The following is a 19,460-nucleotide window of genomic DNA, read 5'->3' as shown; positions in this document are numbered from 1 at the left end:
CAACTTGTAAAAGGTTACTTCCATTTCCAGTTTATCAGCCTCAGTAGTGGGAACAAATGATAATCCTTTTTGTAAAGTTTCATACTAAGTTCACTCTGCCGTAAATGTTTAAAGGAAGATTGCTCCATCTAGTTAGGAGTTTTCTAATCTCTTTTACCACTGTTCCCCAGCTAGTAGTCCATCGGGGCCCGAAGCCTTATTTCTTGCCATTTTTTTTTAATTGTGATCTTATCTCGGCCTCCGTTATCTCAGTAGCTAAAAAGGCTTTATCCAGATCGTTTATCTGAGGGAGTTCAATTTGGGCCCACCAGTCCTCCTGTTCACTTTGTAACCCCTTGTTCTTCTCCAGATATAATTCTTCGTAAAACATTCTGGCTTCTTTTTTTATCTCACTATCAACTAATAGAGGCAAACCAGTTCCACGCTGTATTAAAGATTTAATATTATTTCTAGTCTTCTCCATCCTAGCCTTCCAGGCTAACAGGGACCCACATTTCTCTCCGTATTCAAAATTGCGGAGTTTACTAACTTCCCATTTGTCTAGGATTATTTTTTCAGCTCTTGTTTTAAAATCTGTTTGGAGATCTAGAATTTCTTTCTCTAAACTTAAAATATTGGGTTTATTTTCCAGGACCGCCAGTTGGAGCTGATGTTCTTTTAGTTTTATTAATTTAAGCTCTTGAGTGTCTCTATCTTTTTTAAGTTTTCGGTTTAACATCATTTGAGAACTATATATGCCTCTTAAATAAAACTTAAATGTGTCCCATACTATATGATCTGTGGCACTGTTCTCGTTAAACCTGAAAAATTCACCTATACTTTCCTTTATTTTATTACCAACCACAGTATCTAATAGGATCGTTCTATCGAGTGTCCAGCGAATTTCTAATATTTTATCTTTTAATGTAATTTGTAGCTCTACCACAGAATGGTCTGACAGACCCACTGGAATATATGAGACTGAGGTAGTGCTAGATAAAAAGGATTGATCAATCAAAAAAAAGTCAATTCTAGAGAACTGATGGTATTTTTTACTAAAAAAGGAATACTCTCTACGGTCACCATATTTGGCTCTCCAAATGTCTCTCAATGTATAATCTTGCATAATATTTTTTAGGGCTAGAAGAGATTTTTTGGGAGGATTATATTTAGCTTGTCCTTTTTGGGGTTGGTCACACTAAGTGTGACGGGCGCCTCTTTTTCTTTCTCCTTTTCTCTTGAAAAACCAAGACAACAACTTGCTACTGAACGAACAGTAGCTTCATCGGATTCACAAAGTACTACACCTAGCTCTAGTACAGAAAGACAACAACAACAACAACAAAGAAATGGGGAGTCTTTTTTAGAGAAAGGCCATTCGGACAGAGACGAACCAGGAGGAGCAAGAGAAAAGGAGAAAGAAAAAGAGGCGCCCGTCACACGGAGTGTGACCAACCCCAAGAAGGACAAGCCAAAGAAACCCTAAATGAGACCAATCTAGTGATTAACATTTCGGGTACTACTTTGGATAGTATCACCAATGAAACTTTACAAAAAGGATTATCATTTGTTCCCACTACTGAGGCTGATAAACTGGAAATGGAAGTAACCTTTTACAAGTTGATGAGAAAACTCCGCTTGCGTCATTTTTTTGACAACGTAGTAACTGATAACAAAGAGACAAAAGAAGATCAACTATTGGGGCTATCACCTCATAGCACATACATCGCTCCAATCTCACACAAAACCCTAGATACTTTTGAAATTCTAGTTAAACTAGATATATCTAAATTGGGATTCGATAAGAGAAGCAGAAAACATAATCTAACAAATAAACAAAAAGATGCTCTTCAAAACATTTCCAAAAATCCGGAGCTAACTTGCCAGAAGGCGGATAAAGGTGGAGCAATTGTTATTTTGAAAACTTCTCACTATGAACAAGAAGTAGAAGCCCATTTAAATGATAAAACCATCTATCTACCACTGGATAATAATCCAACGGAACTGTTTTCTAAACATTTGCAAACATTGATCAATGCAGCTTATGAAAATGGAACTATAAATGAGAGAACAAAAAAATTCTTGACTACGAGTAACCCGACAATATACATGTTACCTAAGGTACATAAGTCTCTAGAAAAACCACCTTTTCGACCCATTGTCTCCACAGTGGGTAGCATTCACCAACCCATTGGACAACTCCTTGATCGATATCTACAACCCTGCGTGATGAGAATGAGGACTTATGTCAGAGACACAACCCACTTTCTTGAGATACTTGAACAAACTAACATTACTCCTGAAGAACAAATAATAATGTGCAGTATGGATGTCAAATCCTTATACACGTCGATACCTCACCAAAAAGGCATAGATGCCATTGAACGTGCCCTCTTGGAAACTGAACTTGAAGAACAATTCAAAGTGTTTTTTATGGAACTTCTTTATTTTACACTATATCACTGTTATTTTCGTTGGAAAAATCAATTTTACCTTCAACAAACAGGGACAGCCATGGGAAATTCAGCAGCCCCAGGGTATGCCAATATCTTTATGGAATCTTTCGAGACAGAACACATATTGAACCAAGAACCCTGGAAATCACAAGCGAGACTGATACTACGATATATTGATGATATGTTCATCATTTGGACTGGAACTGAAGAAACATTACTGGATGCAATTGCTATTCTCAATTCTAAAGATGAGCAAATTCAATTTACCTCAGAGATAAACAAAGAAAGAATCACATTTTTGGATGTGCAGATATCAAGAACACACTCTGGGTTTGAAACTGACATTTACAGGAAAGCCACTGATCATAACAATCTTCTTCACCATAAGAGTTTCCACCCCGATACTCTTAAAAAACATTTGCCATATCCTCAAATGCTTAGGGTTAAGCGAATAGTTTCCCCTGTAAATATATCCGAAATCAGAATTCAAGAAATGGCTACAAGATTCAAAGAAAGAGAATACCCTACGAAAATTTTGGAGGAAGCACAAACACGTTGTGCAACTAAAAGCAGAAGAGAACTTCTTCAAAAAACACTGAAGGAAAAAGAAACTACCAAGATGGTTGTGGTGTCAAAATACACTACCAAAAGTAACATCTTTAAAAAAATTGTGAAAAAACACTGGATTTTGTTATCCCAAGAACCAGATTTTAATAACATATTCATTGACTTTCCACTCTTTGCTTATCAACGTGCTCCAAACTTAGGCAGTTTAATTAAAACTAGAGAAGTAAGCACAACCCAAAACTTCAGAGGAACATTGCCTTGCTTGAACTGCAGTCATTGTAACTGCATAATAAAAGGAAACACCATGACTCATCCAAGTAAAGGATTCAACATAAAATTGAGAGTAACGGCAACATGTGACAGTTCCAACATCGTTTATCTCTTGAAATGTCCTTGCGGTCAAGGATATGTGGGTAAAACTGAAAGGAAAATGAAGGTTCGGCTAAATGAACATAAGTCCAATATTCGTAACAAATCCACTAAATCCACAGTAGCTACACATTTTCAAGAAGCTTCACATAACATCAGCCAATTGAGGTTTTTAATTTTGGAGTCAGTCGCAAAACAAGAGGGAGTTGACAATAACAAGCTCCTCTTGAAACGTGAAAACTTTTGGATTTACAAACTTGATACTCTTAAGCCCAACGGGATGAATGATAGGGTCGAATTTAGCTGTTACGTATAGAACTACCTCATTGATATTGTACTTGCTATGTATGCCATTGATTGATCTGAACAAGAATGTTCTCTGCTAATCAACTTTGAGATAATGTTCTTTCACGCTTATCCTAACATGAATTTATTTTAATTTTTTATTATTTAATTTTAATTCGATTATAGTGTTGACCTGTTATATTCGTTAGTACACTGTGAGGGTTTTTTGTTTACCGTTCCAATATGGCACCCACTTTTGCCGATGGAACCATAGTCCTTTGTTTATCTTTATTAATGATAGCTTAACCGGCACCACTGCCCGCAGGTCACTAGATGCAAGTGACTTGTCGAGTATATACTCGGAGATGTATTATTCCGCTTTCAAGTAAGTTCACTTATAGTAATGTATAACCAGGATGACAGGAACACTCGGTTCCTCTTTTTCAAATTAGTTTATTATGGTTTACCACGGATTCTCCATGTGTTTTTGAAACGCATTACGGCAATGAAAATGGCTCGTAATTATTTTGTTCGAGCTCTAAATGTTTGCAATGTCTGAGAAAGGGTTACACTGGATTATAATTTGATTATCTCTGAAGTACAGGCGTTATTATATGCAGATATGAGGGTTTAACTTCTAACTTTGTTACCTACGATTGCTTACAGTTTAGAATTGTGTAAACACATTTTTTTCTCGTATTCACGGGTGATTCAGTTTCACGATCCATTGTTTTATTTAGTTTCACGATCTATTCTGAACATCTTAATCTTGTGGCGTTGACCTTCTCACCATTTCACTTACTTCATTGAATAAGTCACATCAGCTTCTGTTCCCTCATGTTTTCTCATGTATCATGTTCTTTTGATTATAGACCTATATCCCTGATGAAGGTTTTTTGCTAGCCGAAATGCATTGGATGATGGATTTGTTTGAAGAATGAGATTTAATACTTTCCATTTGGATTTATAAACATAAAGAATGAAGGAATTCTTGAAAACAATGAAAAATTAAAATCAATATGAACTTTACTACGTTGTAACTCATTACTAATTGGATTACCCTTTTGGGATGGATGAGCTGTGACTAGGGGACGTCTCCCAGACGGGACACGCTGTTGGTTTATATTTGACGCACCCAAGCACGGAGGGTGCACCCTAGAGCACGCCTGAACTGACAAAATAAGAGGATACAGTGTGTGTGCAAGTGGGATATATACTTGACTTTGATTTTTCCGGACCCACTCACTTAGCACCCCATTTACAAACATGGAATTTGAATCTATAATAAATCTTACAGATCAAAGAGCAGACACTTTCGCTTTTTCAACAGATGAAGCATCGCGCATTTATTCATCGATACGTGAGGATACCACAGAAACTCCTACAATTAAGAATCGAGAACAGAACATTCGACATTTAATTTATCTTTCTAAACGTGAGATCAACCAAAGGCTACATGCAAGCACTCTAGTGAAATATCATAAAGCTTTGCGCATACCAAGAGGTTTAAGGATTGCTTTGAAACCATCTCTTTGCAAAAATTCTCTCAAATTTAAAGACAAGTGGTTTGCGATTCTGAACAAATGTTCCTTAGATCTCATCCTCCTGATAATAGAGGAACTTTCGTCAATCTTAGAGGAACTACATACAGAAATTGAATCGCTCACTGAAGAAATCAGTAAAAGCCTGTCAACGGAGGACTGGACCAAAGTCCTTGAAGATATAAAGATACAATTGGCTAAACATTCTCAAGAAATTAATGACCGTAAAATAAGAAAATTACGCAGAGACACCATGGATTATAAACTCGGGGAGGTCTACACCTGGGCAGAGGTGTATGCCCGCTGCCGACAACAGAAACCCTACACACAAAGCACAGAAACATCTTCTTCCGATAGTGATCAACACTCTCGACAAAAAATGACAGGAAAACCAAGACAACAACTTGCTACTGAACGAACAGTAGCTTCATCGGATTCACAAAGTACTACACCTAGCTCTAGTACAGAAAGACAACAACAACAAAGAAATGGGGAGTCTTTTTTAGAGAAAGGCCATTCGGACAGAGACGAACCAGGAGGAGCAAGAGAAAAGGAGAAAGAAAAAGAGGCGCCCGTCACACAGAGTGTGACCAACCACAAGAAGGACAAGCCAAAGAAACCCTAAATGAGACCAATCTAGTGATTAACATTTCGGGTACTACTTTGGATAGTATCACCAATGAAACTTCACAAAAAGGATTATCATTTGTTCCCACTACTGACGCTGATAAACTGGAAATGGAAGTAACCTTTTACAAGTTGATGAGAAAACTCCGCTTGCGTCATTTTTTTGACAACGTAGTAACTGATAACAAAGAGACAAAAGAAGATCAACTATTGGGGCTATCACCTCATAGCACATACATCGCTCCAATCTCACACAAAACCATAGATACTTTTGAAAATCTAGTTAAACTAGATATATCTAAATTGGGATTCGATAAGAGAAGCAGAAAACATAATCTAACAAATAAACAAAAATATGCTCTTCAAAACATTTCCAAAAATCCGGAGCTAACTTGCCAGAAGGCGGAAAAAGGTGGAGCAAATGTTATTTTGAAAACTTCTCACTATGAACAAGAAGTAGAAGCCCATTTAAATGATAAAACCATCTATCTACCACTGGATAATAATCCAACGGAACTGTTTTCTAAACATTTGCAAACATTGATCAATGCAGCTTATGAAAATGGAACTATAAATGAGAGAACAAAAACATTCTTGACTACGAGTAACCCGAGAAGCCCGACAATATACATGTTACCTAAGGTACATAAGTCTCTAGAAAAAACACCTTTTCGACCCATTGTCTCCACAGTGGGTAGCATTCACCAACCCATTGGACAACTCCTTGATCGATATCTACAACCCTGCGTGATGAGAATGAGGACTTATGTCAGAGACACAACCCACTTTCTTGAGATTCTTGAACAAACTAACATTACTCCTGAAGAACAAATAATAATGTGCAGTATGGATGTCAAATCCTTATACACGTCGATACCTCACCAAAAAGGCATAGATGCCATTGAACGTGCCCTCTTGGAAACTGAACTTGAAGAACAATTCAAAGTGTTTCTTATGGAACTTCTTTATTTTACTCTATATATCAGTTATTTTCGTTGGAAAAATCAATTTTACCTTCAACAAACAGGGACAGCCATGGGAAATTCAGCAGCCCCAGGGTATGCTAATATCTTTATGGAATCTTTCGAGACAGAACACATATTGAACCAAGAACCCTGGAAATCACAAGCGAGACTGATACTACGATATATTGATGATATGTTCATCATTTGGACTGGAACTGAAGAAACATTACTGGATGCAATTGCTATTCTCAATTCTAAAGATGAGCAAATTCAATTTACCTCAGAGATAAACAAAGAAAGAATCACATTTTTGGATGTGCAAATATCAAGAACACACTCTGGGTTTGAAACTGACATTTACAGGAAAGCCACTGATCGTAACAATCTTCTTCACCATAAGAGTTTCCACCCGGATACTCTTAAAACACATTTGCCATATTCTCAAATGCTTAGGGTTAAGCGAATAGTTTCCCCTGCAAATATATCCGAAATCAGAATTCAAGAAATGGCTACAAGATTCAAAGAAAGAGCATACCCTACGAAAATTTTGGAGGAAGCACGAACACGTTGTGCAACTAAAAGCAGAAGAGAACTTCTTCAAAAAACACTGAAGGAAAAAGAAACTACCAAGATGGTTGTGGTGTCAAAATACACTACCAAAAGTAACATCTTTAAAAAAATTGTGAAAAAACACTGGATTTTGTTATCCCAAGAACCAGATTTTAATAACATATTCATTGACTTTCCACTCTTTGCTTATCAACGTGCTTAGGCAGTTTAATTAAAACTAGAGAAGTAAGCACAACCCAAAACTTCAGAGGAACATTGCCTTGCTTGAACTGCAGTCATTGTAACTGCATAATAAAAGGAAACACCATGACTCATCCAAGTAAAAGATTCAACATAAAATTGAGAGTAACGGCAACATGTGACAGTTCCAACATCGTTTATCTCTTGAAATGTCCTTGCGGTCAAGGATATGTGGGTAAAACTGAAAGGAAAATGAAGGTTCGCCTAAATGAACATAAGTACAATATTCGTAACAAATCCACTAAATCCACAGTAGCTACACATTTTCAAGAAGCTTCACATAACATCAGCCAATTGAGGTTTTTAATTTTGGAGTCAGTCGCAAAACAAGAGGGAGTTGACAACAACAAGCTCCTCTTGAAACGTGAAGACTTTTGGATTTACAAACTTGATACTCTTAAGCCCAACGGGATGAATGATAGGGTCGAATTTAGCTGTTACGTATAGAACTACCTCATTGATATTGTACTTGCTATGTATGCCATTGATTGATCTGAACAAGAATGTTCTCTGCTAATCAACTTTGAGATAATGTTCTTTCACGCTTATCCTAACATGAATTTATTTTCGTTTTTTATTATTTAATTTTAATTCGATTATAGTGTTGACCTGTTATATTCGTTAGTACACTGTGAGGGTTTTTTGTTTACCGTTCCAATATGGCACCCACTTTTCCCGATGGAACCATAGTCCTTTGTTTTTCTTTATTAATGATAGCTTAACCGGCACCACTGCCCGCAGGTCTCTAGATGCAAGTGATTTGTCGAGTATATACTCGGAGATGTATTATTCCGCTTTCAAGTAAGTTCACTTATAGTAATGTATAACCAGGATGACAGGAACACTCGGTTCCTCTTTTTCAAATTAGTTTATTATGGTTTACCACGGATTCTCCGTGTGTTTTTGAAACGCATTACGGCAATGAAAATGGCGCGTAATTATTTTGTTCGAACTCTAAATGTTTGCAATGTCTGAGAAAGGGTTACACTGGATTATAATTTGATTATCTCGGAAGTACAGGCGTTATTATATGCAGATATGAGGGTTTGACTTCTAACTTTGTTACCTACAATTGCTTACAGTTTCGAATTGTGTAAACACATTTTTTTCTCGTATTCACGGGTGATTCAGTTTCATGATCCATTGTTTTATTTAGTTTCACGATCTATTTTGAACATCTTAATCTTGTGGCATTGACCTTCTCACCATTTCACTTACTTCATTGAATAAGTCACATCAGCTTCTGTTCCCTCATGTTTTCTCATGTATCATGTTCTTTTGATTATAGACCTATATCCCTGATGAAGGCTTTTTTGCTAGCCGAAATGCATTGGATGATGGATTTGTTTGAAGAATGAGATTTAATACTTTCCGTTTGGATTTATAAACATAAAGAATGAAGGAATTCTTGAAAACAATGAAAAATTAAAATCAATATGAACTTTACTACGTTGTAACTCATTACTAATTGGATTACCCTTTTGGGATGGATGAGCTGTGACTAGGGGACGTCTCCCAGACGGGACACGCTGCTGGTTTGAACTTTCATTTAAAACATCTAAAACTTTCTGGTTTTTATTTTGAGAATTAACAGGGCAAATATCCTGCAATGTTTTGTTTCTATTCTTTCTCTTGTCATTATCTATTTTACTCTGAATTGTACAGTAATTGTTTGTATTTCCATTCTGCCATATTGTTTATTTCTTCCATCCCGGTATGTCTTGTTCTGTTAAATTGTATTATTTTTTTCCCTTCTCGAGTTGTCAATAATTTTTTTTTTTTTTTTAAAGGAAATTATAGGGCACATTTACCAAAAAGCAATGCAGCGCAGCAAGTCACCTTGTTGCGCGACAGGCAAAGGGCAGGAATGCGCTGTGTTTAACATATTACGGTGCATTGCTGTCTTTTCCCAGCGCTGAGGCACAATGTGGAGCCTAGTGCCAAAGCAGGCACCCTTGCACCATGGTGCAAGGGGGCTGCTTTGTAGGCAGGATTGTATTTGTGCAAAAACGCACTCCTTCATGCACAAACACAATAACCTGAGGCATATTCCTCTTCCTGTGTGTGCTGCGTAATGTAGCACACACAGGAAGAGGAAAGAACCAGGAGAAATAAAGCTATTTCTTCTCATTACACCTCCCCTGGGGATGCGTAGCATTTTGAAGCATTCCCAGGTCTACCAGTCATGGTAAATCTGGGACTGCGTCAAAATCCATGGGAGTTGCATGGTGTCACCCACGGAATGCCTCCCTGGGGCAAAGTAACGTAATGCCTTGCGCTGCATTAATCAAGATTTGGTTAGCTTGATAAATCTAACTTAGGAGTTGCGCTGCTTGTGCGTCCTATTACGTGGCGCAAGGACAACACAACTCATTGATCAACATGACCCTACATGTGCCGCACTGCTAGCCACTATTGGTTTCATACTAGGCAATCATCAACACACCTTCTGGTCAGTCTCTTAGCAGAAAGCCCATTCATCACCACAACCACAGCTATTCACAGCAGGGCACAACATTCTATCTGGGAAAACATTAAATCATGCCCTATTTATTTCACGTCAGCCAGGCAACAATTTACTGCCCATTTAACGCCTTCTCCTTTTGAAGAAAGACAAGCATAAGGGCCATAATAGCTATGTCAATAACCATCTTCGTTTAATTGCAAGACAGGAGACTAGCATTATGCATGAACGTTTTTCTTTTCACTTTAAAGCTCCAAGAATCAGAACACTGAACTATCACACAATGAAATAGAACCCTTCAGTCCTATGTAGTCCTCTTGTCCACCATATCGTCTTCTTATGTTTGCTGCTACTGAGCAGATAGGTAAGATAGATTAAAATTAGCAGATACGTGCATTTGTGTATATTTGATGTTTGATTATGTAGTAATCTGTTTTATGTTTAGCTTACTGTATCTAGTATTTTACCTATGCACTTTGCTAATGTTCTTAGAATGCTTTGACTCAGCTTAGTTACAGAAGAATCTGTATCTTGTTCATTCTTGTGTTAAGTACGGTTGGGGCTGGCTGCTGTTGTGGCTAGCTCATTTCCATGTAACCAATTAAATATCTACTCAAGACATCAACATTGTTTCCTGCAAGTTACTTCAGATTGGAATATATGAATTACTTAATTCATGGGAAGAATGCCTTTTAAGTAGATTTTTAATAGGAAAGAATAAATGGTTTATAGGTAGAATTCCTTTAGAGTGGATTGATTCTCTTTTATAGGAATGTATGTACAATATGGTTTTAAGAATATATTTGACAAGTTAGAGTAGTGAGTAGATTTGTAAATTTCTCTAAATTAGGAACAAGCTGTCTTTTTCAAAAGCCATTGAAGAAATAAATTGGCACTAAACATTTCTCATCAGTCATGAAGCATCCGCATGGCAGCCAGTATCTTTTCCCTTGTGATTAACATCTGCCTGTCAACCTGCTAGACAACAATTAACTTGCAAGTCATCAATTCCCAAGTCAATCTGCTGCCCACCTTTTATCAACATTCGAAAATACTGCCTGCACACTAAATGGAGAATAAGCAACTAAAGTTGTACCGAGCATTATATGCCCACCGATCATCCCATTATATAACACTTAATTGATAGTGGATAATTTAGACATTAGCAAGCACATTTTTCATTGTTGTACACTATTTAAAAGGTTCTTAAACAATGCTCCATTATCTCAACCCTGTATCTGAAGATGCTGCATCATGCCAACAATGTACATAGCAGCACTAAGAGACCTGTCTGTGTACGTGCATTCTATCAATCTCCCATAACATTTATTATTTATTTTAAAGGTTTTATATAGCGCTGGCTAGACCCAGGGGTATCAGAGCGCTTTACAGGAGTGAGGAGGAACAGTACTTAAAACATTTGATCAAAAACATTGCAATAAGAACCATTATACCAAAGAAAGCAGATAATTACAAGTGCTATTTACAAAAGTACTATATTAAGCTAAAGAGGACAGTGAGTAATTAGGCTAGGGTGGGTGGTAGCAAGCAAAGAAAAGATAAAGGAGGGGGACAAAGAGAATAGGAGTTAGGAGAACAGTGAGAGGCCGTGCATAAGGCAAGATATCGGGTGTAAAGATAGAGGGAGGGAGGGCAGTTAGGGGGGAGTTAGAGGGAGGGGAGAGAGTAGCGTGAGGGAGGGGAGTTAAGAGGGACAACGGGGAGGAGAGTTGGAGGGGAATAGAGGGGAGCCTGACGGGGGAGCAGAGTGGGAGTCAGTGTCAGAGGTAGGTATTATGGACCCCAATATTTGTTGAGGAGGTACAGTTTAAGGTCTTTTTAGGTCTCGCGACCTATCAATGCGCGCAAGCGCATTGAGCAGAGCGAGAATTCATGTCCTCAAAATCCTCGTCAAACCAAGGGCTTCTTGCTGCGGTTTTCTTTAAGTTCACGTAAATCACGTGACCAAACAAGCACGCGCATCAGCCTCCCTCCCTCCTAATTGCATTTTTTTTAACGGCCGCACAGCACATCAAAGGGCTTTGCCCAGCGTGCGCTCTGCGGCTTCTCCTCCCCTAATTACCAGCTTCCCCCATGTCTCCCTTGTGTGCTTCTCTCGTTGCTGCCTCCTTCGTGTACTTCTTTTTTTTCAGAACAAATTTTATTAGTGTTATGGCAGTTGACAGAATACAAAAGAAACACTGCTTCCAAGATTGCAGAAAGACAGTGAGCATAGAAGAGCAACAGCGTTCAAGAAATTCAGTCAACATTATCCAACACCCCCCTCCCCGCATCCCCACCCGGGTCCCACCCCCCTCCCTGCACGGTGTTCATATTGTCCAGAAACAGGAGCCAAAGCAGCATGGTAGCGACAAGTGGACAGTTCACATGAGGGTAGTATAGACGTGATCTATATCAGAGGCTTGTGGCGCTGGGGGGTCCAGCAATAGGCCCCTATAATCAGCCCATTTCTTCCAAATCCTATAATGTTTCTTGGGGCAGCCTCTGGCCTCAAAGATCGGGCGTTCCAATCCCATGCTAAAGTCCATGCCCCGCTTCCACACCCCCACCAACGGAGCCTTGGGGGCTTTCCAGGCTTGGGCTATATCTCGTTTGGCTATTGTAAGACCCAGAAGGAGCAAGTGTCGTTTATACAGATTACCCCCCACTTTCTCCATAACGTGGAGCAGGCCCAGTTGCGGCGTGCGAGGGAGCTCCCATGCCAACACTTCCTCCAAGCATTCCCACACACCGGTCCAAAACCTCTGCAGCCGTGCACATCCCCATACTGTATGTAAGAAGGAGCCTACCTCACTGCCACACCTCAAACAATCCGGGGAGGCTATCAGCCCCGCCTTCCACAATCGTTCCCTCGTGTAGTATGCCCTGTGCAGGTATTTAAATTGAATAAAGCGCAGGCGCACCGCTATCGCTGCTCCCTTAGGGGCCTCCAGGGCTTCTCTCCAGTCCTCCTCCTCCAAGTCTCCCAGATCGCTCTCCCAGACCGCCCGCAACTTATCAAGAGAGGGGGAACAATGCGTAACTAATGTTTGATAGATGGTTGAGATTTTTTTTGATTCCAATTCCCCCATAAAGACTTTTGCTTCCAGGGGACTAAACTCCGGCAAGGACGACAAGTCCGCTAGTGCGGGGGTCAGGGCGTGGCGGAGCTGTAGGTACCTGAAGAACTGGGACCGGTGCATATCGAATTCATCTTGCAACATCTGGAACGATTTGAGGACTGTGCCCTTCAGGACGTGGCCCAGCGCCGAAATGCCTATGGCATCCCAGCCCTCAAAGCCCCGGAGCGCAGCCAGGCCGGGCAGTCTCCCATTATGCCATAAAGGAGTTTCGCCCGTGAGCGTGTTCCACCATCCCATGCGGCGGAGCGCATCGCGCCACACTTTGAAGATTACTTGCGTGGCCCTCGGAAGTCTCTTCCGGATAGTCGCCGAGTATAAAATAGTATGGAGCGTGTGTGGGTCCATCATATACCTCTCTAGGGCATAGGTCGGGTCAGTGCGATCCCCGTACCACCATTCGTTAAGAACAAGTAGGTGCGATGCCTGATAGTAGGACTGGACATCAGATGCGGCCAGTCCCCCACAGTAGGTCGACAGGAAGCAGGTGCGGAGCGCCACTCTTATCGCTCCACCGGCCCATAGGAACCGACCCAGAGCCGAGTTCACCTGACGAAACCATTGCTGCGGAATTGGGTACGGGTAGTTCTGCAATTGGTACAAGATTCGGGGTAGGGCCACCATCTTAAAAATGGCCGAACGGCCATAGACATTTAGAGGCATCCTGGACCACATCAGCATATCTGAGCGGATCCTGTCCCAAACAGGCACTACATTACGGGACCATGACACTCCCTGCACATCAGTTAGAAAGACACCAAGATATTTAAGGCCTCCCGCCGCCTCCTGAAGGACCGAGGCCCAGGGACCCAAAGTCCCCCTGTCGCCCAGGACCCACAGCTTCGACTTCTGCGGATTGAGCCGGAGGCCCGACACTTCACCGAAAACGCGCATTATTTCAAGGACCCTCGGCCCCGATTTATTGAGGTCCGTAAGGAAGAACAGGACGTCGTCCGCATATAGCGCAATCCTGTCAGACGGGCCCCCCACCCACTCCACACCACGCAATTGGGCATCCATCCTCACCCAGGCCGCAAGCGGTTCCATAGCCAGGGCGAACAGGTAAGGTGAGAGAGGGCATCCCTGTCGGGTGCCACGACCGATGAGGAATGTGTCAGAGGTGGCTCCCGCTATTCTGACCGTCGCCGTCAGGTCCGTATATAGCAGATGAATGTACGACAGGAAACGTGGGCCCAGATTGAGCCGGAGGAGGAGGGCTCGGAGGTATGACCAACTCAGGGAATCGAAGGCCCGGTCCATGTCCGCCAGCAGGAGGGCCGCGGGGATGCCCGCTGCTCGTGCCGCCTCCACCACCAGGTGAGCGCGACGTATGTTGTGTCTTGTAGCCCTGTGAGGCATGAAGCCTGCCTGGTCGGCATGGATCAGGTCCGTGATGTAAGGGAGAAGACGGTTCACCAACGCCTTAGCCAATATTTTTGCTTCAAAGTTCAGCAAAGAGATCGGCCGATAAGAGTCCGGGCTGTCTTGGGGCCTTCCCGGTTTGCAGAAAACTACAATCTCAGCGTGTCGCCAGTCCGCTGGCAATCTGCCAAGCTCCCGAGCCGCCTCCAGTGCCTTCCTATAGCGCATCCCCAATTGGAGATGGAACAACTTCATAAATTCGCAGGGGAACCCATTGGGCCCAGGGGCCTTGCCCGTGTTCAGGCCACCCAGAGCTTCCCCAAGCTCCTCTGCCGACAGTGGGAGGTCTAGGCGGGCCCTCGCCTCATCCGAGAGCGCCCGGGGTGGAAGGTCTGCGAGAAATCTGTCAATCTCCTCCGCTGGGAGAGATTCTCGGGGGGCATACTGGGTCTCGTAGTATTGAGCAAACATCTGGGCCAGGACCTCAGGGGCCGAGGTAGGGCCGCCCGCGGCATCTCGGAGACCCGGCAGGGGCTGGGCTTGATAAGTGCTTTGACATAGCCTATATAGCATTGTGCTAGACTTGTCCCCCCATTGATAGATTCTGCTCTGCGTAGCGAGCCAGGCCTGTCGGGCTTCGTCTAACAATAGCGAGGTGTATGACTGCTGGAGGTGCAGGAGCCGGTCCACGGCCACTCCATCCTCCCCCGTGAGACATCTGGTCTCCTGGTTCCGCACCCGGTCGGCCGCCTCCTCCACCTCCTGCCTGCGGGCCCTACGATTCGCAGCGCACCACGCAATGTCCACGCCCCGAAGGACTGGCTTGAGGGCCTCCCACAGGGTCATGGCATCTATATTCGGGTCCTCATTCTCTGACCAGTAGTGCAAGATAGCCTCCCTCATGTGCGATTGATAGTCGTGGCGCTGCAAGTGCCACACAGAGAGGCGCCAGCGAAACGGTTGTCGCCGCACACCGAGGCTCAACGTCAGGGCGACCGGGGAGTGATCCGACAGGCCCCTCGGAAGTATGGAGGTGGAGTCGATTCTGCCCAACCAGGGTTGCGGGACGAATAGGTAGTCCAAGCGCGAAAAGGATTTGTGGACCGCAGAGACAAATGTATATTCACGATCACATGCATGCTGGTGGCGCCAAGTGTCAATCCATCCCATCCCCTGCGCCATCCTACTCAGCCTCGTAGAGGCATCTGACAATTGACCACCCCCAGGCCTACAGCGGTCAAGTCTCCCATCCATCACATCGTTCCAATCACCACCCACTACTGTCAACACATGCGGAAGAGTCGTCCATACCCCAAACAGCCGTTCAATCAGGGCATCTTGGAGTGGGGGTGGAGCATACACACTCCCGAAAACCACCGGCTCACTCCCCAGACTCCCCTTAACAAAGACATACCGACCATGCACGTCCAGCCATTGTGTTTCATGTGTGTAGGAGACCCTACGGTGTATGAGAATTGCAACTCCTCTGGACCCTCGTGTAAACCCAGCATGGAACACCTGATCATACCCGTATCTGCGTAGGCTCAGAACCTTGGTGCCCAAGAGGTGTGTCTCCTGAAGGAGCAACACATCCGCTCTTTCAGTCTTCCCCAGACGTAGAACTGCACTTCGTTTAATTTTGTCGAGCATCCCTCGCACATTCCAGCTCAAAATTCGCATTGAGGCCAGCGGAGGGCTCGTCCCCAGTACTTCAGCCGCCATCAATCATCCAGATTCCGAAATCGTCGGGCCACTGAGGCCACACACACATGCTCAGTCGTCTCCAGGTTCCCATGTACACCGTGCTAAGGCCCTTCCCAACTTCCCTCCCCACCATCCCCGGAACCCCCAAACCCCCGCCCCCTGCAAACTTTCCCCAGACCCCAACCACACCAACAACCTCCCCTCCAACCCCCCACCCCATACCTCAGCAACATTGAAGTACCTGTCGCGATGCAGGCAATCTCAGCCCTCCAACGGGAGGCCCAAGACCCACTGCACCAATGGATCCCACCCAACTACCCACAAAGTGCCCAACTACTTCCCACTCAACACCTGGGAATGAACTCCGGGAGTAGGCCCGCTCTCGCACGAGCGTCTCCCGACCAACCGTCCACCCATGAACAGGAAGTCATGAAGTCAATCAGTACGTGGCATGTCGAAGAGGAGCGGCTTGCTCCGGCCACCAAGGCGTCTCACCAACCCTGTAGTTCCACGGTATGCACCAGTACAAGCGTGGGGGTCTCAGGATTTCGAAGGAGAAGAAGCAGTTTCCTCCGGAGAGTCCGCCGTGGCATCACTCGGAGGCGGGCGCTTTTGAGAGCGCGACCTCCAGTTACTCTTACTGCGCGATCGTCTGGGCGTTCTCGGGGGTCTTTCGGTGGTTGACGAGTCTGAGCCCCTCCGAGGGGGGGTGTTCACCTTGACTCGCACCGTCTCGTCCGTCCACTCAAACACTTCTTCCGGGGAGTTGAAAAACTGAGTGCGAGATTGGAAGACCACGCGCAGGCGAGCCGGAAATAGTAGAGCGTAAGGAATCTTGAGTTCCCGCAGCCGTGCTTTTGCCGCAGTGAATGACTGTCTCTGCTGCTGAACTAGTTTAGTGTAATCCGGGAACACAAGGATCTTATGATTTTCAAACATCAGTGGGTCCCGGGCGCGGGCTTGCCGTAGGATAACATCTCGGTCATGATAGTTGAGCAGTTTGGCTATCACCGAGCGAGGGCGAGCCCCAGTGGGCGGTTTGGGAAGCAGTGCCCGATGTGCCCTCTCCACCACAAAGCAGCGCGACAGGGAGTCCGGGGGGAGCCACCCTTCCAGCCACTGGGTCAGGAAGGCCTCCATATTTCCTTTCTCGCAGTTCTCCGGGAAGCCTATAAAGCGTAGGTTATTCCGTCTGGCTCTCCCTTCCGCGTCCTCCACCCGCAGTGCCAGTCCCTTCTGTATCCCTTCCATGGCAGCAACTCTCTTTTTGAGATTCACCACGTCGTCTTCAACTTCAGTGATACGGGTTTCTGTTTCGGTGATTCGTGCCACTGCGTTGCGCAGATCCTGTCTGAGCAAGGTCACATCGGCCCCAACTGCTCCGATTTTCACGTCGAGCATGTCCCTCGCTTGTGTGATCGCTGCCATCAACGCCGCGTTGTCCGGCCCAGAGCCCTGGGGTCCTCCGGACGCCCCAGCACCTCCACTGGGGCCCGCGAACTTGTCCATCGGTCCCTGTTTGGGGGCATTCCCGCTGTTGCCCCCTCTCGTCATGTCGCCGGCGGAGTGATGACCCCGGGTGAGGGGGGCTGACAGACTAGGGGCACCCCCGGCTGAAGGAGTAGTCGCAGGCAGCAAGTGTCCCCGAGGCCGCCCAAGTATATTGTGGCCCCGTCGGCGATCGAGCGTGGCGCACGCTGTGATGAAGTGACTGCTGATCACCACCCTATTAGTGGTCGGAGAGGCGCTGCACCACGGTGCACGCGGTCGATGGGGGTCGCCCACCCCTCGGAATGGTCTGACTGGGGCGCCCCAGAGTCCGCACCACGCTCTCAGGTGCCAAAAGTGGGCCTGCCGGCTGGGTTGGCGGCCTGCAATAGTCCGGGAGGGGGGGGGGAGGGGGAGGGGGTCTCCTCAGCCCTCGCCGCGGTCCGAGGCAACCGCCGAGCGCGCCCTAGGTGTCTGGCGCCAGTGTCCGGCAGGGGCACGCTTCAATGAAGGTGGAAGCAGGCAGGAGAGCCGGCAGAGCGCTCGCCCGTCCGCCCCGGCAGTAGTATTGTGCCCCGCGGCTCGAGACCGCCGCCGAATGGGGCAGACACGTCCCCTCCCCCGCAGCACCACGGCTCCTTACCCCCACTTCGAGCTCCTTACCCCCACCTCGAGTTGGGTTGGCGGCCTGCAATAGTCCGGGATGGGGGGGGAGGGGGAGGGGGGTCTCCTCAGCCCTCGCCGCGGTCCGAGGCAACCGCCGAGCGCGCCCTAGGTGTCTGGCGCCAGTGTCCGGCAGGGGCACGCTTCAATGAAGGTGGAAGCAGGCAGGAGAGCTGGCAGAGCGCTCGCCCGTCCGCCTTGGCAGTAGTATTGTGCCCCGCGGCTCGAGACCGCCGCCGAATGGGGCAGACACGTCCCCTCCCCCGCAGCACCACGGCTCCTTACCCCCACCTCGAGCTCCGTGTGCGCTCCGACTGCTCTCTCCCCCAGCCGCCGCGTCCGCCCTCGCTCCGGATGGCTGCCCAATCTTCTCCGCCGCTCCGCAGCGTCGCGCAGTGTGTCGTGGGCGAGGCGGCACTTCCGGCCGGCGCCACCCGGCACCCAGCTACTTCCGGTCGGGCCGCACTGCAGCGGAGGGCCCGGCTGTGGTTTGCGATGCAGGCCTCGTCGCCCGGCGGGCTCCCAGCCGCCGTAAATCACTGATCCCGGGCCGCCGGGACTCCGAAATCACTGTCGGGGGATCCCCGCGGAAGCCGCTCTCCGCCACACAAAGTAGGGTGCAGATCGGTCAGGGCGACGCAGGATAGCAGGAGGATAAGGTGACGGCGGGACGGAGCTCACTCAAGCTGCGTCCGCCATGATCGCCGTCTTGGCCACGCCCCGCCTTCGTGTACTTCTTGCTGTGTTGCTGTCTCCCTCGTGGTTTTCCCCCACCACTCGTGTTGTTCTCTCCCTTGTGAACCCAACCCACCCCCCCCCCCCTCCGCCGCTTGCATTTCCCGTACTTGTCTTTATTTTTTTCCTTTATCACTGTATTTTCTCTTTTATCCTCTTTCCGCTGCAATTTTTTTTTTTCTCACGTATAGTTTTTCTTCTTTTTCGTTACATTCCTTTATTTTCCTTTGTGTCTCCCTTTTTCATAGGTAATGTTTCCTATCCCACTGTTCCGTCGTTCCGAACGCTCCCTTTAAGCATCTTCA

This window comes from Lissotriton helveticus, chromosome 2_1 (genome assembly GCF_964261635.1).
Source record: "Lissotriton helveticus chromosome 2_1, aLisHel1.1, whole genome shotgun sequence".
Classification (NCBI taxonomy): Eukaryota; Metazoa; Chordata; class Amphibia; order Caudata; family Salamandridae; genus Lissotriton; species Lissotriton helveticus.
The sequence above is the reverse complement of the archived record's forward strand: the minus strand, read 5'-3'. Positions refer to the sequence as shown.